Below are 15,456 nucleotides of genomic sequence, written 5' to 3'. Positions count from 1 at the left end.
GTGTGGTGGAAATTGAGGAGTCTAAAGTTAGGGATCATTGTCATCTTACTGGTAAATATAGAGGTCCCGCTCATTCCAGTTGTAATCTTAATTATAAATTTCCTTCTTTTATTCCAGTCTTTCTTCACAACAGCGCCAACTTTGATACACATCTATTTATTAATGAACTTTCAAAAACACCAGGGAATATTTCTGCCATAACAAACACAAGTCAAAAGTATATTTCATTTACAAAAATGATATCCACAAAACCTTTAACTCGTATTAGGTTTTTAGATTCTTACAAGTTTATGGGAACACCACTCGCCGACCTCACATCAAATCTAAGCTCCACAGGGTCTTTTCCAACTCTTAATTAATTCTTTCCAAAAGAGGAAATTCTAACGAAAGAGGAAATTCAGATTAAAGAGAGAATTCAAAGTAAAGAGGAAATTATAATTAATGAGGAAATTAATGAAGAAATTCAAACTGAACATGAAATTCTAATTATAAAGAAAATTCAAAAATGAATGAAATTCTAACTAAAGAGGAAATTCTGATTAAAGAGGGAATTCTAACTCGAGAGGAAATTCAAACAAGGAATGAAATTCAATGTAAAGAGAAAATTCTTTCAAGTAAGGGAATTTATCCTTATGATTAGATGGATTCATTTATGAGATTTAAATAAACACGACTTCCTTCAAAAGAAAGTTTCCATAATAACCTTTATGAAAAAGAGAAAAGTGATAAGGAATATAAACACGCACAAGAAATTTGGAAAATATTTAAGATAAAGAACCTTGGAGAATATCATGATTTGTATCTAAAAACAGATGTTTTCTTGTTAGCTGATGTGTTTGAAGCTTTTAGATCACTCTGTCATAATAAAAATTGTTATGGATTAGATCCTGCCCACTATTTCACAGCTCCTGGTTTAGCTTGGAGTACAATGTTGAAAATGACAAAACAAGATATAGATTTATTCAGTGATGTAGATATGCTTTTGATGATTGAGAAGTCTAAAAGAGGTGGAATATCACAAGTATGTTCAAAAAGATATGCTAAAGAAAATAATAAATATCTTCCAAATTATGATAGTGAAAAAGATAGTAATTATTTGATGTATTTTGATGCTAATAATTTGTATGGATGGGCAATGTCTCAATCTCTGCCTTATGGTAAATTAGAGTGGGTGGAAGAAAAGGATTATGAAAAGGCTTTGATTGATATTGTTATTTCTTCTCAAGCAGAATTGAATGAGGAAGAAGAAGGTTATTATTTTGAAGTCGATTTGAGGTACCCGAGTGATCTTCATAATTAGCATAAAGACCTTCCTTTTGCATGTGAGAAAGAAACCCCAAAGAAAGAATGGTTAAGTGATAATCATAAAAGTTTTAATATTAAAGGCAAATCAACAGAAAAGTTATTAGCAACATTCTATGATAAAGAGGGATATGTTTTGCATCAGAGAAGCTTAAAAAAGTTTTTGAGAGAAGGATTGAGAGTCGCTAAAATTCATAGAGTTTTAAAATTTAAACAAAGTCCTTGGATGAAAAAGTATATTAAATTCAATACAGATATGAGAGCAAATACAAAAGTAAAATTTGAAGGGGACTTTTATAAATTAATGAATAATGCTGTATTAGGAAAGACTATGCAATATGTTAGAAACAGGCAAAACATTAGATTAGCAACATCTTGGAAAGAAGCTTCGAGATTGATAAATAAACTAAGTTTTGAGAGAGAAGAGGTTTTTTCAGAGAACTTTTCTGCAATTCATATGAAAAAGGAAAGTATTGTAATGGATAAACCAATTTATATAGGAACAGCAGTTCTTGATTTATCAAAGATATTGATGTATGATTATTTGTATAATGACTTAAAGAAAGAGTATGGTGAAAATGTTTCATTGTTGTATATGGACACTGATAGTTTTATCCGAGACATAAAAACTGATGATGTATATAAAGATATGAAGAAAAATATTGGAGTATATGATACATGTAATTTTAGCAAGAAGAGTGAGTTATTTTCCAAAAAGAATGAAAAGGTTATTGCTCAGTTTAAGGATGAGTTGGGTGGAAAAGTAATGAGTGAGTTTATTGGATTGAGAGCAAAGGCATATGCTTATAAGTATGGTGATCAGATTGATAAGAGGTTAAAGGGAATAAAGAAATATGTAATAAAGAAATCAATAACTTTTAGAAATTATTATAATTGTTTGATGAATAAGAAAGAAGAATATAGGAAAATGAATACAATAAGTAGTTATAAACATAACATATATTGTGAAGAAGTAAATAAAAAGGCATTACGAGCCTTTGATGATAAGAGATTTATTTTAGATAATGGAATAGATTGTGTTCCATATGGATATTGTATGATAGAGTGTATAAAATAGATTGTGTTTTAACGATGGGAAGATGGGTTAGGGTTTTTCAAGGGCTACCGCCGCGTTTTTTTACAATATATAAATGGTCAAACCAAGTATTAATCAAATTAAAGAGTGGAGAAAATCTCAGTCTTGGTATATAAATGGAAAACATAATGAATGTGAAAAATATCAAAAAAGTGTTATTGAAAAAATAACTAACACATAGGTAAATAAAACAAAGAAGCGAATCAATTTAAAAACTAGTAAGTTAGAGGATGTAAAGAAAAAAATGAATATCCTTGAATGGACTGCAAACTTTGATGGTTATCAATTGAACAATGAAAAAACAATTTACTATAATCTCAAAATGATATGTGGCTCAGGAGGTGGTCAAACAAGAGCATTAAGAGAAGTTTATCATTTCGTAATGGCACAAAAGGAGTATCTTAAAAATATAAAGATTCAAATGTTTTGTTTTTAAATATTTTAGATGGGGATTATTGTGCAAAGAAAATTACACTATTGAAGGAATTTGAGAATGAACAAATCTTTGTAGGTTCAATGAGTGAGGTAAACAAAATGCATTGGTTATTTGAAAAAGAGTGTCCCGAGGTTAAAAGGGGAGACAAATAAATATACCTTGGGATACAAAGGGGGGTTTATTTTTAGGGGGAAAAAAATGAATCGCTGAAAATCCCCCATTCATTTACATGGGGAAAAGTGAGCCAGAATCAGTATATTCACCCTACTAACCCCCCTCTGGTAAAACTACCAAAATCACGAATCACTGCTCACATTCACTCTTTCATTCCACTTTTTTCCCCCTTTGGAATAAACTCCCTCACTCTATTCATTCCCATTCTTCCCTCCAGTTCTTCAAAACAGCTGTTCACCACCACCTCTTATCATCCCCCATCCAAATCCTCGATCTTTTCTACCTCCGATAATCCACCCAAGCCCACCTCCTTCAAATTCCCTGCTTTCCTTCCTGAAAGTCCCTGTAATGTCCATCTTGTGTTCCCCATGTTCCCCACCCCATCCCTCTCCCTTCCACAGATCTCCTAATGTCTCTGTCCCCCACTGTTTTATCATTCCCACTCCCTCCCCTCTTGTCTCATGCCCCCCCCTCCCTTGATGTGCGTTGTGTGTTTTGTAGGCTCTCATAAGAGCCTCGACAAGGTATACAAAAAAAAGCTTCTATATATACAGTTTTCCAATGCGGAAAAAGTCAAAACATGGGAATTCCTCCAGATATTTCGCAATCGAGTCTCAAGCAAAATTGGCTAAGCGAGTTCTTAAATAATAGAGTCCTCTTAGCTCTGACTTGTGATACAATTAAGGGTTCTGAGCATCACTCGTAATCCCCTCTCCCGCCACCACTGGGAACGGAACTAATAATTTACGTCCCACCCCACACATTAACGAAGATAATTTGCATCGCCCCACCTTTGGAACTCCTGGTGACGAGGGCAAATGAAGTCGCTACAACCTTTGCCTTGTGATCCGTATTCCCTTTGGCAAGTTTAGTTGGTTGAGATCGAGTAAATAACGACTGAATACATCGACATCATACAGACGGATGTCAAATTGCATATTTTAGTGTAATGACAGATTGACAGGGCACACAGGGGCCCCACTCGGCCACTATTGTATTTTTCATGGGGTCCCCAAATGACTAACGCCACCACTTGATACTGGTACATCAAAACCAAAAAAGTACCTTCAAGGAATGGATGGAATCATAGGTTAGTGTGAATACAGGAATGCCATTTGCTCAGACAAGATAAAAAGTTGGACAAATACATGGAGATGAGTGAAAGCTTTGACTTTAACTCGTTCAAATAACAACAATTACTCTTGTAACTCTAATAAACTTGGTAGTTCTTAAAAGGCTCCAGAATAAAAGGTACAGCTCAAGACTTCACTCTATAGTGGCTTTTCAGCGTATCATTTTGTAGGCCTACACATTTAATGGGGCAGCCATTTTTTCCCACACCATCCCTCTTTCTGGAGTACCTACAGCTGTACTCCATGGTAGTACATGATGGAGAGCTGGGGGTGCGAGTTTAGGATTTGCATTCAGTCGAAGTTGTCATCAGAAGTTGTAACTATCGTTTTTAGAAATGCATATCCTTAAGACTTTTCTTTTCCCCTATTTACGTGATATTCCCCTTCGTCTTGTTAAAGATTCAAGAAGTCAGAAATAAACGTATAAGTTTATCCAAACAACATGAGAATTGAACATGCAGGTCCGAGGCTGATGGCTATGACAGAGCAAACCAACTCCTCATTCTCGGATCCAGAATGGAATGTCATACATCATGCATAACACGCAGGAGATTTGCAGTATCCAACATCTCTCCTTCACTTCAAACCAATGACACATTGAGGAGGTTTACATGAAGTAACAGTCCCCTAAATCAATCAGTTTGAGTACAAATGCTATAACGAGTGTCCACATAACCATGTCTGGTGATGAGAAGGCAACAAAATATGGAGTAAGAGTTCCAGCAATTACAGATCAAATCGCTTCGGTGTCCGTTGTTCATGTAGGCTACGATGCTGTGGTAATTTGAATGTCACTTGCTTCTGTGGGTAGGAGATTGGTTTGTCATTGCTTCCACTGGACTTTTGGCATTCACTGTCCATATCGGAGCATCGAGGGACATATGGACAAAGGAAACAGTGGCTTCTCAAATGGGCTCTGCCGCATGGCAGTTTAACATGATAGTCCTGGCAATGCCCAACAACAATGACCACACCGGTTTTGTCCCAACTCTTCATCTGTGGAATTTGTACCAACACCTCAGTGCCAACACGAAGCGGAATAAGAGGTTTGGAGGATTGGTCGTGATGCGTGCTGGTTTTCGCCCGTACCTCAGTGGCTTTAGCATCACACTCATCAGCAGCCCTCTGCCACTGTGGTGAGAAAGTAAATTGATGGCCAGGAACAGCAGTTTTTGTTGGCTCCCCAAAGACAATATGAGCTGGTGAATTTACAGATATGCATGGAGTGTTGCACCATTCAAGCAAGTTGCGGCAAAATGCATCGTCGTCGAGATTGATGTCGTGTATAGTCTTTTCTGTTAGCAACCAGTATGTTTATGGCTTTGATTGCTGCTTCTGCATGTCCATTCGAGCATGGAAAGTATGGTGTGGAGAAGTCATGGTTAAACTCCCTAACAGTCCATGAATTTCCAAGAGATCATATGATGCAAACTGTGGGCCGCCATTTTCGTCAAGTCCAAGTCACTTGTCGTGATTTGCGACTTCACTCAGACTTGACGAAATAGACTCGAGATCTGGACTGAGGACTTGGTGTCTGGGGACTTGTGACTTGCTTGTGACTTACATGCAGCTTGAGCTTATAATGACTTGTTGACATTGTTCGGAAAATAATCGTTGAATAAACATTTCTATTAAAATGGGGTTTATAATAAGTGGAAAATGTTTTTCAGTCGTTGACATGCGCGGTTGGTCACTGACAACATATACCTTGTACCTCACAAGAGCTTTGGCTGCTGGGTCACATACCATTCTCCACTAAGGTTAAAGGGATTGCCCACTCTCCAGACAGCACAGAGCACACCATGACCAAGTGGCAAGCACCAGTCTTACCAACGAAGGAAGCACAACTTTATTCAAACGATGTCATCAATATTCGAGTCATAATGGGGAAACTTGGCCCCTGATCGGTAACCCCATGCACGTCCCATTCCGATATAATGATTTTGTGATGATTTAAATGTCATTTGACTTGGATTATTTAAACTTCGTCAATAAATGTAAATTCTATCACAACTTATCTTTTTTTTAAAGGAAAACATAAAAAGAACGGTTTTTGTTGAAAGACAGCAATTGAAGTTAATACATTATTTGTTTCTTTTCCCACAGCATTCCCCCCTCCTGATTCCCCAGTATCCAGCTCACTTCCTGATTCCCCAGTTTCCAGCCCCTTGTTCTGATTCCCTGGCGTCTCACACCCCTTCTGATTCCCCATTTTCCTTCCTGATTATACATTTCATTTTAACGTACATAATAAATATATGAAACAAGTTGGATATGCGGAAGAATTGATTGTAATACGGATATGTAATACGGAAGAATTGATTCGATTTGAGTGAAGATCTGAATCCGGATCCAGATCCAGAGACTTTTTAAAAGTGCTTCTTCACCATTGAGCTGTGATCAGCCTAAAACTATAGATAGCACGATATCTGAAAAATATATGGACGGATTTGGACGAAATTTGATGGTTGAGTTGGTTAGGTAACAAGAACAAGCTCATTAAATTTTAGATCACGTCCGAATGCAGATCCAGCCAATCAGTGGGAAACAAAACGTAAATGAATCTACCGAGTGCCCTTCTAGTTATAGATGGTACGCACCAGAAGAAAACTTAATATCCCAGCGACATCAACTGCACGTTCACCAGCATTCATTGGAAGAATAACATCTAATTTCACTCACAAGGTATATACACTTTTACAATTCCTCTTAGCCAATCTACAGGACAGTACCTTCCTTTATGTGCGATGCAATTTACAGGAGTTCTTTCGGAGATTTTGTGATCTCCCAATTTGGTACTTTAGCAATGTATTCTGGCATCTTAAACAGTCTTGAAAGTTATGAAAATGTTTGAGACCAAAAGGTATGGCTTTTAAAACGATGCAAGTGTGATTTGAGGCGATGCAAATTGGGTAATGCTATTAATATTGTGACGATGTATTTGCAAAACGACGCAAAAACAGAGAGATGTAAATCGGGGTAATAATCTATAGATGTGTATGTGTGTGTTCATATATGTATGTATGTATATATATATATATATATATATATATATATATATATATATATATATATATATATATATATAGTATTATATTTGCTTTGCTTGGAGCATTTTTCTCGAGACATGCTGAGTACATTTGCCTTTCCATTAGGCAAATGATGGCATATGGCCTTGACTTGATATTTCAAGTCCTGTGAGGCTGGGATAATAACATTTGGCCCTAGATGTTGTGCAGAGTAGCCTCAGCCTGTGCAGACAGAACTTGCCAGCTGCTTGCTTTGGGAGAGAAAATTGACTGCAATTCTCCAGGAGAATAGATAAGAGAAGCATCTTGGCAGGGCAAGTCATCAGAATATGACAAGCTGGCTTGACATGGTAAGTTGTACTGCCAATGCATGTCCGTCGTGTTTCGAATTGTTTTTTTTCTTCTTCATTTTGGCATAAATTTATTGAGCTTCCCAATGCACACTCAGTTCATACACATCTTTTATCTGGCCAAGGTGTCAGGCAGTTTTTGTGCTTGTAATTAATTATTTTTCTTTAGAATCCACATGTGTTATGTGAACAGCTTGAGAATTGGAATAATAGGAAATGAAAGACTCATGAAAGGAATAAATGAAACATCAGGCTCTGGGGTAGTAGAGATTGGAAAAAAGAATAATGAAATAACAACCCTCCTCTCACCACCATTCATGTATTTTTTTCTCTCTCTTTTGCTCTTAGGAATGGTTTACAATCAAAACGTCAATTTCAATTTCTCCTTGCTTCCCATGGTATGGTTTGCATATGTTGATCAACATTCTGTTGATTCCACCCATTGTTCAACCTGTCCCTAAAGACGACTGCCACAAGCCTTCAAATCAGACTAGTTTTCAATTCTCTCTTCGTTGTTTGCTTGATCAAGGGGCGGATTTAACTGCAGTTGACTTTCTGACCGGCTTGAGACACTATCTTGAAGTGCTGTATCTTGAAGCATCTGTCGTTTGGAAAGGGACTGAGGTGTCATGTCGGCTTTCCCATCTGTATTTAGGCTGTGGATGCTAAATACTCATTAGTAGGGTAAGAATACTGATTCTGGCTCACTTTTCTCTATGTAAATGAATGGAGGATTTTCAGCGATTCCCTTTTTTTTTCCCTAAAAATAAACCCCCTTTTTATCCCAAGGTATATTTATTTGTCTCCCCTTTTAACCTAGGGGCTCTCTATTCAAATAACCCATACAACAAGATAAAGATTTGTTAAAGGTGATTCTAAAGAAATATCTGAAATGTCTAAGCCCCGGGACACTCTTTATCAAATAACCGATGCATATTGTTTAGCTCACTCATTGAACCTATAAAGATTTGTTCATTCTCAAATTCCTTCAATAGTTTAATTTTCTTTGCACAATAATCCCCATCTAAAATATTGACAAACAAAACATTTGAATCTTTATATTTTTTAAGATACCCCTTTTGTGCCATTACGAAATGATAAACTTCTCTTAATGCTCTTGTTTGACCACCTCCTGAGCCACAGGTTATTTTTGTTAAGCCCCGCCCACTTTTCATAAGCCCTGCCCACTTTTCTTTAAGCCCCGCCAACTTTTCACGAGGTATTCCATAAGCCACGCCCACTTTCCTCTAAGCCCCGCCTACTTTTCTGTGGATTTTTATAAGCCCCGCCCACTTTAAGCCCCGCCCATTTTGCTAAGCCCCGCCCACTTTTCATGAGGTATTTTTTATAAGCCACGCCCACTTTTCATAAGCCCTGCCTACTTTTGCTAAGCCCCACCTACTCTTACATCATTTCCAGTTCATCTCTGACTCACAAAGAAATCACAAGAAAATTCCAGCATGTTATGGTTTTGAAAAAATTGCCCAAAGAATAGAAGGCCTGCGTGAGCTTGCCCAGGGAATTTCCACAGGAAACCACACCCAACAGTCTTTCCCTATAAAAGCTTCAAGCCCAGGCTCCATTTTAAACATTTTTTTTGCTGGCAATGGTGTGCTGTGTGCTTGCCTGGAACTCTCAGACTTGTATGGAACTAAACCTTCAAGTTGATGAACTGGATTCAAACCTCTTATCTGTTGAGGTAAGATTTTTATTTTCCTATTTTTAGTTCCTTTTAAACATCGACTCGTTTAATAATTAAATGACTTAATTAATACATTATTATTTTCTCTCACAGGAAATTGTATCTGAAATACAAAATGAAAATACTGCTTTTACTACAACTTGGGGGAAAATTGTTGGCTTGGTTGAAGACCTTATGAGCGACCAAGACCTACAGAACGAATTCGTCCTTGATGACCCAACCAAAGAGTTATACCTTGGAGACCAGCAAAGTCCTGAAAAAAAGTTTTGCAACAATAGTACTCATTGTGAGTTATCAAGACAATACCCCCTGAACAAGTTATACCTTGATGAGCCAGAATACAAGTTTTACCTTGGAGACTCACAATTTTCAGACATTTTGAAAAATGGAGTTTTCCTTGATGATCCACAGTTATACTATGTGAGATCTATTACTGAAACCCATAAAAATTGGAAAAATGGAGTTTTCCTTGATGATCCACAGTTATACTATGTGAGATCTATCACTGAAACCCACTATATTTCTGGAAATTGTGATTCTACCTTGGAGTCTTGGATAGATGGTTATATTTTTGGTGAAGATGGTGAAGAAGTAAATAAAAAGGCATTAGGAGCCTTTGATGATAAGAGATTTATTTTAGATAATGGAATAGATTGTGTTCCATATGGATATTGTATGATAGAGTGAATAGAATAGATTGTGTTTTAACGATGGGAAGATGGGTTAGGGTTTTTTAAGGGCTACCGCCGCGTTTTTTCGCAATATATAAATGGTTAAACCAAGTATTAATCAAACTAAAGAGTGGAGAAAATCTCAGTCTTGGTATATAAATGTGAAAAATATCAAATAAGTCTTATTGAAAAAATAACTAAAACAAAGGTAAATAAAACAAATAAGCGAATCAATTTAAAAAGTAGTAAGTTAGAGGATGTAAAGAAAAAAATGAATATCCTTGAATGGACTGAAAACTTTGATGGTTATCAATTGAACAATGAAAAAACAATTTACTATAATCTCAAAATGATATGTGGCTCAGGAGGTGGTCAAACAAGAGCATTAAGAGAAGTTTATCATTTCGTAATGGCACAAAAGGGGTATCTTAAAAAATATAAAGATTCAAATGTTTTGTTTTTCAATATTTTAGATGGGGATTATTGTGCAAAGAAAATTAAACTATTGAAGGAATTTGAGAATGAACAAATCTTTATAGGTTCAATGAGTGAGCTAAACAATATGCATCGGTTATTTGATAAAGAGTGTCCCGGGGCTTAGACATTTCAGATATTTCTTTAGAATCACCTTTAACAAATCTTTATCTTGTTGTATGGGTTATTTGAATAGAGAGCCCCTAGGTTAAAAAGGGATACAAATAAATATACCTTGGGATAAAAGGGGGTTTATTTTTAGGGAAAAAAAGGGGAATCGCTGAAAATCCTCCATTCATTTACATAGGGAAAAGTGAGCCAGAATCAGTATTCTTACCCTACTCTCATTGTTCGAACTCAGAAAGAGTAGGCCATTGTGTGCTGCTACTCTTGCTAAATTCGCCATCGTTAATTAGAAATGGATATAGACATTGATTTGGGCGCATTAGTTAATCGTGAGAATATGGTAACTTCATAGATTAAGTTAATTGGGTATGGCTCTGGCACAGGTATGATGGGCCAAATCCCCCTCCTTCTGTCTATGTTTTCTTGCATAATAAGTCAAAACAACCCAGTCATTAAAACTTTCCTTCCCCGTTTAAAGCAAAGCTTACTAGCTTTACCACTGGAGCTGCAGAACAGGCTCAAAACTTCAGCACAAGATGCAGTTGTAACAGGATAAGGCATATTCTACAAGGAATCATTTCAGACATTTGCTTCACAGGTATCACAATTTCACTGGCCTCCTGGTTTCATGCTTGTTGGATCATAATTAGAAGCAGTGCAGCCACGCAGACCAAGACCACAACAATGCCTGAGCTCTGAACTTGTGCTTTTATAAAATCCAAAAAAGGAGGTGACTCCTCCATATTCTGCAAATGCATTTCCAATCATACCTCTCACCCTTGATGACAACATCTTCATTCAAAAACCATCATTTAATGACCATAACTGTTTGCAAATGTGAATGCAAAATATATTGCAGCAGAAATTTTCAAATCTTATTTTTAATACATTACCACTTGGGAAAACGATCATATCACATCTTATCATAGTCTTGTTAAAAAGTTTTTAATGCTAATTAATAAGCTTGCCTTTAACTTGAACACAATTTAATTTAAAACGACTTAAAAGGTTGAAAGGAGTCACAAACACTCTTTAATAATAAAGTAATTTTACCAAATATTTTTTTTTGTAAAGACTTTCCGCAGGATTGTTTTTATTAGAATCCTCATTTTTGAAGACTTTTTCACATGCTTCTGCCACATTAATTGGATTGATGAATATTCAGAATGCTGTTGCGGAAATGTGTTGACATTCCGTTGTGGAAAGCGATTGGAGATGAGAAAGAAAGGCAGAGGCAAGTTTTGCCATTCATCTCATCTTCAATTGTGGGCTGCATACATTCCACATTAGTTTCACTCTCGCAATTCTGAACTAGAATCGAGTACCGGGTTTATGTGAAAGGTGCAGAAAACTATATAAACCAGCCGATTATGTACACTTTTACACCATGCCATCCCAAAGCAAAGATTTTGCACATCACTTCATATTTATCAACAAACGTAAGTGTGTGTGTGTGTGTGTGTGTGTGTGTGTGTGTGTGTGTGTGTGTGTGTGTGTGTGTGTGTGTGTGTGTGTGTGTGTGTGTGTGTGTGTCAGCAGGCTAAACCATCCATATCCATTTCCTGAAGCCCAAGATTGTGAACTTAATGTTTCATTAATTATTGAGACAGAAATCATACAACTACACAGAGTAATTTACCTGTGAAATAAATACATAAATAAAGTACTTTTGCTCCTCACAAACAAACATTCCACTCTGGTTGAGATGCAAAAATACAGAGCATCATCACAAGTAATTTGACCAACATCATCAGCTGAGCCCCACATGGTGGTATCAGAAATGCTAAGATCTTGTTTCCTCAAGCATGAACAATGAGACAGAATTGTTTGCCTGTGATGATGCATCGCTGGGGAGAGAACAGATGGCTGTTAGGTGAGAAGAAAGAGAGTGAAATGAAGTGTGATACATTATATCAAGTACACATATTAATGGGCACAACTTTCTGATAGTTGATTGAATGTGATGTGAAGGGTAGGATGCCTTGCTTTCCTATTTGCACTGCCTCTGTTACTTGCCTGCTTGAAACTCAACATGGGTTTGCATGGCTGTCCAATGTCCATTCATTTTTACCTGTCATGTAGCAGGTCGACAAGAGCTCCTTGTTGCTGTTATTGTTGCTGTTGTTGTTAATGCTGTTGTTGTTTGGGGTTCTTGTTGGGGGTCGATTTTTGAAATGTGTACCCATTGGTCAGACAGCTGCTGGACCACACCCACATTGGTCGCTTGACGCCACCCACCATGGCACCCAAACAAAATGATATGGCCACCATGTTGGTTTTCTGGTGGGCCGAACACATTCGGCCTGTAGGCCTCTGCTGACTATACGTTGCCTGGGTTTGTTCTTTTTTGCGCCGCAAGTTGTGACCACGGTGTGGCCATTTCTCACTTGTTGGTTCTTTACTTGCACCTTTTTTCCTCACAACATCAGCAACAGAGTTATGTGACAATAACTAAAGCCTTACTTTATCAACTTTATATTCCTAAAAGGCAAGGAACTATCAGTGGAGCAACAGGTGGACACAAGCAAAGGAATGTACAAACAGGAAAAGAGGAGACAGAGATGAGAAGAGGTAACACAAGAACCTGGAAGCAAGATTGTTGGATTTGGTTAATAGTGGTACAAACGATTGTGGTTTTGGATGGGAGGCGGGGGGGGGGGAGGGAGTGGGTGACGTGAAATGCACATTCATTACCCACATTCATTACCCACCCTGGAGAGAATAGTGGGATTGAACAGCCATTCTTTTCTTGAAAATTGATTGCAATTTTTAAAAAGGTTTATAATGTTGTTAAGGAGAAGCAAGTGACGTTACTTTTTTCATCAGGAGAATTTTAATTCCCACCCCAAGTTGTTCGGAGGGGTTTTTACAAGTCAATGGCAAAGGATTGGCTGACACAAGATGTACAACATAGCAGACAGGGCAAGTAGAGCTCCTAAGGCCATTGAGTAAGCCAGCTGGAATATTATTGATAATCCATATAGTACTATTTAGGTGACCAGAAATAGAATCCAAATCTTTCAACCACTTCCTACAACAAGATTTAACATCACAGCCTACAGCTTGATAGGATGCCAATCCACTATCTGCACCATTGACTTGGCTTGACGTTTTCCTTGTGTACAGTCAAGGCTCATGGAAGAGCTGGTACACTGAACGGATCAGGATGCAACAGAAACAGTGGAGTTCAATGACAAAGTAGATGGAATCTTGGCCAAACAATGGGTGCGAGGAGAAACGGGGGGCAGGAAAAGGAATGGAAGCAAAGGAAAGATGACAGATGGGGTGGACAAGATGGATACAGAGGCAATCTCTCAGGAAGGAAGAAGTGAAAATTTGGAAGGAGGTGGGTTTGGAGGTAGGGAGTGGGGGTGGGGGGAGGGGGGAGAAGGGTAGAAAATATGGTTTTGGATTGGGGATGATCTGAGATGGTAGTGAACAGCTGGAGTTTTACCGAAAGGGGATGCTGGAGGACTGCATGTATGCTGCAGAAACGTGGTGGGGGGTCAGGTCAGGTCAGGTATGGGAGCATGTGTCAGAGCAGCACGTCGCTGTGTCCACTTTGTACCGGTACTCCAGGGGCCTCCATCTGGCCATGTCCCAGGGAGATGCCTGGCCCATCCCCATCTCCTTAGGATGCCGATCAACCTGTTGCAACCACGAGGTAAGTGTGTGGCTCATTAGCCTCCTCCACTCACAAGGCTCCCTTGCTGAGAGAATCTGGTGAGCAGGATCAGCATCAGGAAAACAAGCCACATGTCCATACAGCCTCAGCTGATGCTCATGGACTATGCAGGTAACAAATCTCATTTGAGTCTCTCTCAGCAACCGCTCGTTGGACACAAAGTTCTTGGGGGTGGGGCAAAGCACAGAAAGAGCAGAGGGTGCAAGACCAGAAAGGAAACTGGAGAAGACAGAGAGACCACAGACCTTCCACATTGGAAAAGTGAATGGCCCATTGACTCAGCTTCAGCACGGGAGATTCAAATGATATTGAAGGCCTTGGGTTCTACGGCATCAAGATGAGAAATATGTGAGGCAGGAGAGCCATCCCAGAGGGGAGAGCAGCATTCCCCCAGCTCTGAATGAAGGCTTTGTTGGTAGATAGGAGTTCAGGTGTGCCAAGGAAGGACTGTCTATGATGGAGGATGCCCAGTCGGCAACTGGATTTGGAGGCCAACTTTTAAAAGTGGTTTGCCTCAGAGAGAGAGAGAGAGAGAGAGAGAGAGAGAGAGAGAGAGAGAGAGAGAGAGAGAGAGAGAGCATCATTGATAGTGAGACGAGCCAATTTCAATGCACTGCAGGATAATGGCCTTCCTCAACATGGTCCAATATTTTCTGTCTTCATTTTGAGGCCATTGTACAGGGTGGGCACAAACTCACTTTGCATGAAGACCAATTTTCTCTAACCCCATTTATTACTTTCAACATCGAAGATTTTACAAGCATAATGGTCAATCGATTTTGTTATTCTGTCTATTTGGCTGTTTGTTAGTTGCAAAATCGAAAATTTTTCAAGTTTATTGGTTTGTTGATTTTGTTATTTTGTCTGTCTGTCTGTCTGTCTGTCTCTGTCTGTCTTTCTGTCTGTCTTTCTGTCTGTGTTTGTCACCTGCAGGTCACAATTTTAAACCAATCTTCACGAAACCTCACCACATGGTAGAGTTTGTCATAAGGAAAAAGCCTATTGTTTTTGAGGTTAAAAGGTCAAAAGGTCAACATAGTGTCTTGCACTGCCACATGAGCCAATTCGCCTCAGCATGAACACGAGAATCATGCTGTATTCTTCTTGCGTCGAAAGACAGCCATTTTGTTGTGCCGAGAGGAGAGCAAAGCGAGATCTTCTATCTTGGTCACATTATCTCTTGACAGCATGCATCTGTTTCACCAAACTGAACCAACAAAATCACCAACCTCCTCACTTCTCTCCTTGATGCCACACTGAACAAACGGCCACCTCCAG

Source organism: Eptatretus burgeri, chromosome 5 (assembly GCF_056783735.1).
Source record: "Eptatretus burgeri isolate ZD-2024b chromosome 5, Ebu_testis_v1, whole genome shotgun sequence".
NCBI lineage: Eukaryota > Metazoa > Chordata > Myxini > Myxiniformes > Myxinidae > Eptatretus > Eptatretus burgeri.
The sequence above is the reverse complement of the archived record's forward strand: the minus strand, read 5'-3'. Positions refer to the sequence as shown.